General features: G+C 42.8%; 1 long non-coding RNA gene across 1 annotated transcript in view; it reads right to left on the bottom strand.

Moving 5' to 3' along the window:
• The window catches only part of LOC105533100, a 276251-nt gene extending 267733 nt beyond the window's left edge, over positions 1 to 8518 (bottom strand). The window contains exon 1 of the long non-coding RNA XR_001005080.1: positions 8352 to 8518. This is a non-coding gene — a long non-coding RNA (uncharacterized LOC105533100). The remainder of the gene's footprint in view (positions 1 to 8351) is intronic.
• Between the last annotated feature and the right edge of the window lie 3962 nt (positions 8519 to 12480).

Raw genomic sequence — 12480 nt, 5'->3', positions numbered from 1 at the left:
AAAAACCACTCCCTGTCTCTGGTGCTTTTCTAGTTTCTCCTGTAAGAATGATTTCTAGTATAAACTTCAGGACTCTGTTACCTTCTTTAGGCACCCGGGCTCGCCAGTCAGAAATACATAATTTTTTTGCCCAAAGACCTATTGGAGGGAGGACTATCTGGAATTTTAGGATCCCTCCTCAGACAAGCAGGCCTAACAAAAGCTATTCCTGAAGCTAGATATGGGGAGCCTCCGAAATCGTATCCTTCCTATTTAAGTAAGGACAAAAAAGGTGCTACTCTTCCAACCCTGGAGATCTCTTCCCTCCCTCACGGTATGACCCTCCACTCCATTTTTGGTGCATAACATCTTTATAGGACAGGCGTAAAGTCCCAATACTAACAGGAGAATGTTCAGTATTCTAACAGGTTTTCGAGAATGGGTCGGTAAGGGCCACTAAATCCAATTTTTCTTGGTCCTCCTTGTGGTCTAGGAGGACAGGCAAGGGTGCAGGTTTTTGAGAATGTATCAGTAAGGGTCACTAAATCCGACCTTCCTCAGTCCTCCTTGTGGTCTAGGAGGAAAACTAATGTTTCTGCTGCTGCGCCAGTCAGCGCAACTATTCCAATCAGCAGGATCTAGGGATGGTTGCAGGTTCTTGGGCAGGGGGAGGAACAAACCAAACCCCTGGGCGGTTTTGTCTTTCAGATGGGAAATACTGAGGCATCAACAGGCTCACCCTTGAAATGCATCCAAAGCCATGGGGATGAATTTGACCTGCAAAACCTAAAAAAAAGGTGACTCATTTTTTTCTGCGCTGTGACCTGGCCCCAATATTCTCTCTCTGATGGGGAAAAATGGTCACCTGAGGGAAGTATAAATTATAATACTATCCTGCAGCTTGACCTTTTCTGTAAGAGGGAAGGTAAATGGAGTGAAATACCTTATGTCTAAGCTTTCTTTTCATTGAAGGAGAATACACAACTATACAAAGCTTGCAATTTACATCCCACATGAGGACCTTTCAGCTTACCCCCATATCCTAGCCTCCCTATAGCTCCCCTTCGTATTAATGACAAGCCTCCTCTAATCTCCCCCACCCAGAAGGAAATAAGCAAAGAAATCTCCAAAGGATCACAAAAACCTATCAGTTTGTCCCCTTGAAGCTGTAGGGGGAGGGGAATTTGGCCCAACCCGGGTACATGTCTCCTTCTCCCTCTCTGATTTAAAGCAGATCAAGGCAGACCTGGGGAAGCTTTCAGATGATCCTGATAGGTATACAGATGTCCTACAGGGTCTAGGGCAAACCTTCGATCTCACTTGGAGAGGTGTCATGCTATTGTGAGATCAAACCCTGGGCTTTAATGAAAAGAATGCAGCTTTAGCTGCAGCCCAAGAGTTTGGAGATACCTGGTGTCTTAGTCAAGTAAATGATAGAATGACAGCTGAAGAAAGGGACAAATTCCCTACCAGTCAGCAAGCCATCCCCAGTATGGATCCCCACTGGGACCTCGACTCAGATCATGGGGACTGGAGTCTGTAAACATCTGCTGACTTGTGTTCTAGAAGGACTAAGGAAAATTAGGAAAAACCCCATTATTTATTTGTGATATCCACCATAACTCAGGGAAAGGAAGAAAATCCTTCTGCCTTCCTGAAGCAGCTATGGAAAGCCTTCAGGAAATATACTCCCCTGTCATCCGACTCACTAGAGGGTCAATTGGTTCTAAAAGATAAGTTTATTACCCAATCAGCTGCAGATATCAGGAGAAAGCTTCAAAAGCGAGCCCTGGGCCCTGAACAAAGTCTGGAGGCATTATTAAACCTGGAAACCTTGGTGTTCTATAACAGGGACCGAGAGGAACAGGCCCAAAAGGAAAAGAGAGATCAGAGAAAGGTCACAGCCTTAGTCATGGCCCTCAGACAAACAAACCTTGGACAGAAAATGGAGCAGGCCAATCACCCGGTAGGGCTTGGTGTCAGTGTGGTTTACAAGGACACTTTAAAAAAAAATTGTCCTATGAGAAAAAAGCTGCCCCCTTGCCCATGTCCACTATGCCGAGGCAATCACTGGAAGGCACACTGCCCCAGAGGACAAAGGTTCTCTGGGACAGAAGCCCCCAACCAGATGATCCAACAACAGGACTGAGGGTTCCTGGGGCAAGCACCAGCTCATGTCATCACCCTCACTGAGCCCCAGGTACGTTTAACCATTGAGGGCCAGGAAATTGACTTCCTCCTGGACACTGGTGTGGCCTTCTCAGTGTTAATCTCCTGTCCCAGATGACTGTCCTCAAGGTCCATTACCATCTGAGGAATCCTGGGACAGCCTGTAACCAGGTATTTCTCCCACCTCCTCAGTTGTAATTGGGAGACTTCGCTCTTTTCACATACCTTTCTTGTTATGCCTGAAAGTCCCACACCCTTATTAGGAAGGGATATATTAGCCAAAGCTGGAGCTATTATCTACATGAATATGGGGAACAAGTTACCCATTTGTTATCCCCTACTTCAGGAGGGAATCAACCCTGAAGTCTGGGCATTGGAAGGACAATTTGGAAGGGCAAAAAATGCCCGCCCAGTCCAGATGAGGCTAAAAGACCCTACCACTTTTCCTTATCAAAGGCAATATCCCTTAAGGCCTGAAGCTCATAAAGGATTACAGGATATTGTTAAACATTTAAAAGCTCAAGGCTTAGTAAGGAAATGCAGCAGTACCTGCAACATCCCAATTCCAGGACTACAAAAATCGAATGGTCAGTGGAGACTAGTGCAAAATCTTAGACTCATCAATGAGGCAGTAATTCCTCTCTATCCAGTTGTACCCAACCCCTATATTCTGCTCTCTCAAATACCACAGGAAGCAGAATGGTTCACTGTTCTGGACCTCAAGGATGCCTTCTTCTGTATTCCCCTGCACTCTGACTCCCAGTTTCTCTTTGCCTTTGAGAATCCCACAGACCACACCTCCCAACTTACATGGACGGTCTTGCCTCAAGGGTTTAGGGATAGCCCTCATCTGTTAGGTCAGGCACTGGCCCAAGATCTAGGCCATTTCTCAAGTCCAGGCACTCTAGTCCTTCAGTATGTGGATGGTTTGCTTTTGGCTACCAGTTTGGAAGCCTCATGCCAGCAGGCTACTCTAGATCTCTTGAACTTTCTAGCTAATCAGGGGTACAAGGCATCTAGGTTGAAGGCTCAGCTTTGCTTACAGCAGGTCAAATATCTAGGTCTAATCTTAGCCAGAGGGACCAGGGCCCTCAGCAAGGAATGAATACAGCCTATACTGGCTTATCCTCACCTTAAGACATTAAAACAGTTGCAGGGGTTCCTTGGAATCACCAGCTTTTGCCAACTACGGATCCCCAGCTACAGCGAGATAGCCAGGCCCCTCTATACTCTAATCAAGGAGACCCAGAGGACAAATACCCATCTAGTAGAATGGGAACCAGGGGCAGAAACAACCTTCAAAACCTTAAAGCACGTTGTAGTACAAGCTCCAGCTTTAAGCCTTCCCATAGGACAAAACTTCTCTTTATACATCACGGAGAGAGCAGGGATAGCTCTTGGAGTCCTTACTCAGACTCGTGGGACAACCCCACAACCAGTGGCATACCTAAGTAAGGAAACTGATGTAGTAGCAAAAGGCTGGCATCACTGTTTACAGATAGTTGCAGCGGTGGTCATCTTAGTGTCAGAGGCTATCAAAATAATACAAGGAAAGGATCTCACTGTCTGCACTACTCATGATGTAAATGGCATACTAGGTGCCAAAAAGTTTATGGCTGTCAGACAACCACCTCCTTAGATACCAGGAGCTACTCCTTGAGGGACCAGTGCTTCAAATATATACATGCGTGGCCCTCAACCCTGCCACTTTTCTCCCAGAGGATGGGGAACCAATCGAGCATGACCGCCAACAAATTACAGTCCAGACTTATGCCGCCCAAGATGATCTCTTAGAAGTCCTCTTAGCTAATCCAGACCTTAACCTATATACTGATGGAAGTTCATTTGTGGAGAATGGGATATGAAGGGTGGGTTATGCCATAGTTAGTGATGTAACCATACTTGAAAGTAAGCCTCTTCCCCCAGGGACCAACGCCAGTTAGCAAGACTAGTGGCGCTTACCCAAGCCTTAGAACTGGGAAAAGGAAAAAGAATAAATATGTATACAGATAGCAAGTATGCTTATCTAATCCTACAACCCTACATGTCCATGCTGCAATATGGAAAGAAAGGGAGTTCCTAACCTCTGGGGGAGTCTCCATTAAATACCACAAGGAAATTATGGAGTTATTGCACACAGTGCAAAAACCTAAGGAGGTGGCAGTCTTACACTGCTGAAGCCATCAAAAAGGGGAAGGAGAGGGGAGAACAGCAGCATAAGCGGCTGGAAGAGGCAGGGAAAGACCAGCAGAGAGAAAGAGAGACAAAGTCAAAGACAGAAGGAAAGAGAGAAAGAGACAGAAAGTCAGAGAGAGAGAGAGAAGAAGAGACAGAGAGACAGCGAGAGACAGAAAGAGAAAGGAAGTCAAAGAGAAGGAGACAGAGAGGAAGAGACAGAGAAACAGAGAGTCAAAGAGAGAGAAAGAGATAGAAGTAGTAAAGAAAAAACAGTGTACCCTATTCCTTTAAAAGCCAGGGTAAATATAAAACCTATAATTGATAATTGAAGGTCTTCTCTGTGATCCTGTAACACTCCAATACCACCTTGTTGTCAGTGTAAACAAGGGCATTGTCAGAAAGCACTGAGGCCACTGACAACCCGTAGCCTTCCTATCAAAAATCCTGAACCCAACAGGTTTTCTAATAGGGGATCTAAATCTGAAGGTCCTACCAGACATAGGAGGAACTCCCTTCAGGACAGGACAATAGATGGTTCCTCCCAGGCGATTAAGGAAAAAGACACAATGGGTATTCAGTAGGTGATAAGAAAACTCTTATAGAAGCAGAATTAGGAAAATTGCCTAATAATTGGTCTGCTCAAATGTGCGAGCTGTTTGCACTCAGCCAAACCTTAAAGTACTTAGAGAATCAGGAAGGAGCCATCTATACCAATTTTAAGTTAATCTGGACTGAATGAGGTCTTATTTATAACAAAGAATAAGTGAAATCCCAAACTTACAAGGTTTTCAACAAAAGTAAAGTTTGCTAAAAGTTAACAGTGTAATATATATTATCCTAACTTCTAATCTTACGGAAATCAGACCCTATCAGTGTCCCTCAAAGCTCAAGTCCATCAGTGCAGGGCCATACAACTAATAACCCTACTCATAGGGTTAGAAATGACCACTGCTACAGGAACCAGAATAGCCAGTTTACTTCATTATCCTACTACCACACGTTCTCAAAGCATTTCTCTGATAGTTTGCAAGAAATAACAAAATCTATCCAGTAAAGATAGTAACTACAATCCCAAATAGACTCTTTGGCAGCAGTGACTCTCCAAAACTGCCGAGGCCTAGACCTCCTCCTTGCTGAGAAAGGAGGACTCTGCACCTTCTTAGGGGAAGAGTGTTGTTTTTACACTAACCAGTCAGGGATAGTATGAGATGCCGCCCGGCATTCACAGGAAAAGGCTTCTGAAATCAGACAATGCGTTTCAAACACTTATACCAACCTCTGGAGTTGGGCAACATGACTTCTCCTCTTTCTGGGTCCCATGGCAGCCATCTTACTGTTACTCGCCTTTGGCCCTGTATTTTTAACCTTCTTGTCAAATTTGTTTCCTCTAGGATTGAGGCCATCAAGCTACCGATGGTCTTACAAATGGAACCCCAAATAAGCTCAACTAACAACTTCTACCAATGACCCCTGGACTGACCTGCTGGCCCTTTCACTGGCCTAAAGTGTTCCCTTCTGGAGGACACTACAACTACGGGGCCCCTTCTTCACCCCTATTCAGCAGGAAGTAGCTAGAGTGGTCACTGGCCAATTCGCAACAGCAGTTGGGGTGTCCTGTTTAGAGGGGTGATTGACAGGTGAAGCCGGCTGGGCTTCTGGGTTGGGTGGGGACTTGGAGAACTTTTCTGTCTAGCTAAAGGATTGTAAATGCACCAATCAGCACTCTGTGTCTAGCTAAAGGTTTGTAAACACACCAATGAGCAATCTGTAAAAATAGACCAATCAATCGCACTCTGTAAAATGGACCAATCAGCACTCTGTAAAATGGACCAATCAGTGCTGTGCAAAATGCACCAATCAGCAGGATGTGGGCAGGGCCCAATAAGGGAATAAAAGCTGGCCACTCCAGCCAGCAGTGACAACCCAGGCAGGACCCCTTCCATAGTGTGGAAGCTTTGTTCTTTCACTCTTTACAATAAATCTTACTGCTGCTCACTCTTTGGGTCTGCACTACCTTTATGAGCTGTAACACTCACTGCAAAGGTCTGCAGCTTCACCCCTGAAGCCAGCGAGACCACGAAGCCACCAGGAGGAATGAACAACTCTGGAAGCGTCACTTTTAATAGCTTTAACACTGGGTGCAAAGGTCTGCAGCTTCACTCCTGAAGCCAGCAAGACCACAAACCCACCCGGAAGAACTAACAGCTTCAGATGCCCCACCTTTAAGAGCTGTAACACTCACTGCGAAGGTCTGCGTCTTCACTCCCGAAGTCAGTGAGACCTCGAACCCACCAGAAGGAAGAAACTTCGGACACATCTGAACATCTGAAGGAACAAAATCCAGACACATCATCTTTAAGAACCGTAACACTCACTGCGAATGTCTGCAGCTTCATTCTTGAAGTCAGCGAGACCAAGAACCCACCGGAGGAACCAATTCCGGACAAACTATCGCTTCTGTTATTGCCCAAATGGCCACCAGGCTCAGCAAGCCTCCATCATCACCTCCTGGCAGGCCTAGCTCCCTTTTGCAACCTAGTCCTCAAATGCCCAGCACTGTTCATCCTTACAATAACTCTCCTTTGAGTAAGAGCGAGAAATTTCGGTTAACGTGTCATGTTTTCATCCCCCATTTTCCCCTCGCTTAAGGTTGCTAATCAGTTCTTTTAATCACCATTTTTCCCATCAACCTCAAAGACCCAGGCATCTTCCTGCTCCTTAGGCTAAAATCCTTGTAGCAGGGTCATGCTGCAAAGCTGGGGGCACCTCTCTTAGGAGCCTCATCATTTTGCAGTTAGAAATGCATTCAAGCAGCCCTGCCTGACAGCTTTGCTACAGGGCTGAGAATTCAAACTAATTGATGTGCCAGAGAACATCATGTGCTTACTTAGCAGCAAGGAGAGCATTTTCTAAATAATTAATTGCAAGTTCAGGATCTTCCTGAACTGTGCTCAGTTCCTGGAATCCACCCTGAAGGATCTTGCATGCTACCTATTCATAACTGTCACTGTAGCTATAGATCTGCTTCAGTATGCTTTTGATTTTTCTATCTGCTTTTCTCTAAAGAAAAAACAAATGAATTTCTAGCCCCAATGTGATTTTAAAGATTTATTTTGATTAGTCAAAAGTGAATACAAAAAAAGTTTCCCTGGATGCTAATCTTCCAAATGCTTACATTTGAATTTGTCCTTGACATGCTGTTCCTCACATTCCTGCTCACACAGTCTCAAGTCCTTTGCCCGAGCATGCCTTCTAGCTTTGCTTTTGTTTGGGGGTTTAGTGTATGGGACGACAAGTGGTACAAATTTTGAACAAAGGAGGTGTCAGTTCAGGGGAGATGGATGGGTCCTATCAAAGAATACCTGCACAAACAGTAGGAAAAATATTTCCCCACAATCTTCTAAATCCATTTTGGCCAAGTAAAACTTAAACTAAACCAGGTAACAGATCAAAAATGGCTTTATGTTAAATAAATACTCCCAATCTGCCATGGATTATGTGTTTTTTTCAGTGTTGTATTGTGGCAACAAAATAGATTGTTAGGACCTGTAAGAAATGACCGCACCCAAACAGAGGCTCATAACTGATATAAAAGACAAAGGATATCAGTGATGCTCAGATACCTAGAAATGAAAATCCTACAATTCTACAGCTGTGAGTGGTCACTAAAGCTAGTCCTGTTAGAAAACTGGAGCTCACACAGGTAAAGGAGCTTGCCCAACCAACGTCTCACAATCATTTTATTAGTGCCAAAGCTAGATGAAACTTTCACGCCTCCTTTAAGCCATGTCACTAAACCAAACCACATCAACGTCATATATAAGAAGTGGCCTGTTAAGATTTGCCCAGAGTTTATCAGATAAACCAGCATTTAAGAAAACAAACAAACAAAAATCCTATCAATGGTTAAATAAAATCCCTTGTTTGGGTGAAGACGACATAAGAATGACATAAACCAAATCAAAATAGTCTCGAGCTGGAAGACCTAGGAATTAAGGGTTAAAATCAAGAAATAAATTTGTTACCAAATGGTCTCTCTTTGTTCTCCATCCTTGTGTTTCTTTTCTCTACCTCTTTCTTCAAGCCCCTTTCTTTCCTTTTCTCTTCCCTCTTCTATTAAAGTATCCAACCAAAATTAGCCAGCAGCTCTTAAATCAAGTAACCCATTTAGGGAAAAGTCTCTGCCATTCATCTTTAATTAATCAAATGGCAAAAGTGAAGAGTTGCTCAGAGCCAGCTTCTGGGGGATCTCTGTGCAAAGTGTGCTATCAGGGTTCAAGAGCTGTCAGTGCCTCCAAGGAGCCTTCTTCTCCTCATTAAAAATAGTTTCAACCTGATTGCATAAGTACTTTGAATGGTTGCTTAAAGTGACTTAGTTTAAGCAGTTGCCACCCATGGCTCAGCTGTCAGAGTCCAGTATATGAGGACTTAAAAATCAGATCTTGACAAAATTTTTTTATCTCCATTAAGATCTAGAAGCTGGAGGAAAAAAAAAAAAAATCCATCACACTACTCAACTCACCCTCTTCATTATTCTGCCTGTGCACAGCCCAACATTGTCTTTTCTCACCACTGAGCTTCATCCACATATCTTTTCATACACTATCCTAAGGCAAAAAATTCTCAATGAAATACCATCAGACCAGGTGTTTTGTGTTGCATTTTTCTATATACTGCACAACTTTAAACTGTGTCCCACAGTGATCTCTTTGCAAAAATGGCACCCATCCTCGCATTACCTCAGTAGGAGTTAAATTCTGGTTTAGGTTCTGTTCCATTCTATTTTCTCTTATCCACCCCAACCTGGGGTTTTTTCTAACATTCCAGTGCCAAAGTTACTAAGGGTGTGTTGTATTCAGCATGTAAACCTTGTCCCAGTGCAGTGCCTGCTAGATAGTAGTAGCTGGCATGTTTGTGGAGTAAAGGAATAAATACAAACTCATATTGCTGCTTCCTCCTTGAAGCAGTGTCTGCCTTTCTCTACCTCTATCTTCTCTACAACTCAAAACACTTGTCACCCCCGAATATTTCAGCAGACCTCTTCACACAGTCCTATGTACCTTTTTCAGCTGCAGATTCTGTTTTCATGATGGAGCTGGACAGAGTTTTCCCTGGTTGGATCTTACTTTTTCTAAGGCAACTGGGGACATTTCCAGTGAGTATGTCATTAGAGTGATTTTTCAGTGGCTAACCAAGCTGTCGCAGACATTTAGCACTGCCAAGTAGTGAAGCTCTTTGATGTTACTCACTACCCAATCCTCTTTTATTTATTTATATAAAATATTTAAATGCTTCATTGTACACTAAAACTAGTTCCAGACAAGGACCATAAGAAGCAAGTCGATAGGGGGATTAATAGGGCATTGTTTGTAGAGCACAGAATTCCATAATAGATCTAAAATCAGGCTTCTGGAGCATGAGATGTTTTCAAATTCATTACTACTTTCAAAATAACATAATTTTCTATATGCAAATATCTTGGAATTCCTAGGAATAGAAATCAAGAGTGGCTTTATTCACCTATTTTTTTGTTTCTGGTGGCTGATAATTTTCCTTTTTATGCTTGGAAGATTTCATGACCTTGTGGAATATGATCTATAGAATATAATAGTTTGGCGTATTTGGTTTCCAATTCTGAAAAATAGTAAATTAAGAAATATCATTTTAATTCTGAGAACTTTCATCAATAGTTAATCAAGAGGTAGAATTTTTCAATAATATTTTTAATCCTGCTTGTACCAGGCCTATACTATGACAGAGTAATTGATTGCTAGATTTATCACACTGGGGAAGCTGGAGATACTTTGTTGTATTGATTAAGGACTTAGCATTTCTGTGAAACATATCTGCAAACATTCCAGGCACCTGGAACGAATAAAGGTATGATAATCTCAAGATAACAGATAAACTTAATATTGTAATTAAGCTATATATTGATTCTAATTTGCTAGTAAATTTGACGTGGAAAGGGATTGAAGCAGAAGGTAGATCTCCCCTAAAATATCTTTACCAAGAGAGCATAGCTTTTTACCTATTACTTGAAAAGTGTCCACCACATATTTTCAGAATGGATTTGTGGGCTGTGGTCATAGCAGCCACTAGCTGTCACAGTCTATGAAATGTGACCAGGTGGAAAGGAAATTCACTGAGTTTTCCTCTGACAGAGGGCCCAGAGAAAAGGGAGAAGAGATACATCCTAAGTGCCAGCAAGAATGAAAAGCTCCTGGGTGGACAAGTTAGAAGGATCTGAGACATTGAAGGATGGGCATTCACTCCTTAAAAATACAAGTCATGTATTCATCTAACATCACTGGTTTTTAGAGTCAGGGGACTGCCTGTCCTAGAAGTCTAAATCTTTGACTGTTAGCTCTAAATGAATGCCTTAGTCTGTTCCTTCTGCTATATTAAAATTTCTTAGACTGGGTAACTCAGAGTTCTGGAATCTGTGAAGTTCAAGGCCAAGGCACCAGCGGATTCAGTGTCTAGTGAGGGCTGGCTGTCTCTGCTTCAAAGATCATACCTTGTTGCTGTGTTCTTACATGGGGGGATGTGGAAGAGAAAAGGGGATGAGCACTCTCTGAAACCTCTTTAATAAGGACATTAATGCTATTCATGAGGGTGGAGGCCTCATGACCTAATCACCTTTCAAAGGCCCACCTTCTCATACTATCACCTTGGTGATTAAGTTTCAACATAGGAATTTTTGAGGGACACATACATTCAAATCATAGCAATGGGATACCAGAGATCAAATAATTAAACCCCTCACTTGCCATGTGTCTACATGAAGCCAAGAAGGTTAAGTAACTTGCCCATGGTAAATCGAAGCAGAAAGTGAACTATAATCTAGGCCTGTGTGTCACTTCCAAGCCTTGGGTATGGCTGTGGAGTCCCTAGTACCTGGTGAGTAATACTGAAGATTGCACTGTGAGTACCATAAGACTTAGCTTGAGAATTTTAGTAAAAGAGGCAAGAGGGAAGCTAGATTGCATGTTTAGAGTGAAAAGTTAGCTTTACTATATATCTTATAAGGGGAATGGATAAAATCAATGTTCACACGTGCATTTTATCCCAAGAGTCCTCAGAGCAAGACTCTCCCTGTATAGTTGTTAGGTTCAAGCTAGCTATTTTAAACCTAGTTTTTCAAGCTTAGGAAAGAAAAAAACTTCTAAAGGCAAACAGAGAAGTATCTTTTCTTCTTTGGATAGTTGCTACAATGGGAAAATTTTGTCCTCTCTAGAGTTCCTGTGAACATCTTGGGAACGTGGTGTATTAATTTTCTATTGGTGCATAGCATATCACCATAAACTTAGGAGTTTCAAATAACACCATTTATTAGCTCACAATTTTGTAGAACAGAAGTCTTTCACATCTTGGTGTGTTTTCTGTGCAAGGTACCACAAAGCTGAAATTAAGGTGTTGACCAGGCTAAGTGCTCATCTGGAGACAACAAAGAGGAAATCTGCTTTCAAACTCATTCTTGTTGTTGGCCGAATTCAGCTCCTTGCAACCGTAGGGCTGAGATCCTTGTTTTCTTGATGGTTGTCAGGTGAAGGCCACTCCCAGCATCTATGGGCCACCGACATTCCGTGCTCTGTGGCCTTCTCCATTGTCAGAGCTGCAATGATGCCTCAAACCCTTCTATTACTGCCAGAGTCTGACTTCCTCTTCTCTGGCCAGTTAGAGAAAACTCTCTCCTTTAAAGGGATCGTGTGATTAAGTCAGGTCCACCCAGATTATCTTTCTATCTAAGGATCAATTGCTGTAGGACCTTCATCACATCTGCAAAATCCCTTCATAGTAGTCTTTAGATGAGTGTTTGATGGAATAACTGGAAGGAAGTGTGTGTACATCAGGCATCAAGAACTTTGGTAGCCAATCAGAATTCTCTCTACTGTAACCTGGTGGCATCCATCCAAAGTAAAGAATGATGCCTCTTTTCTTCCTTAAGAAATGCTGCTGTTCAATACTGAGAATTTAAAGACCCAGATACATTATTTTTATTTAGAGTGAACACAACTCCTAACTAAGATTGTTATACTTTAATATCTATAGCCTAAACCAGTAGTCCCCAACCTTTTTGGCACCAGGGATTAGTTGTGTGGAAGACAATTTTTCCATGGACAGTGGGACAGGGTCGATGGTTTTGGGATG

This window comes from Mandrillus leucophaeus, unplaced genomic scaffold (genome assembly GCF_000951045.1).
Source record: "Mandrillus leucophaeus isolate KB7577 unplaced genomic scaffold, Mleu.le_1.0 Scaffold1222, whole genome shotgun sequence".
NCBI lineage: Eukaryota > Metazoa > Chordata > Mammalia > Primates > Cercopithecidae > Mandrillus > Mandrillus leucophaeus.
The sequence above is the reverse complement of the archived record's forward strand: the minus strand, read 5'-3'. Positions and strand labels throughout refer to the sequence as shown.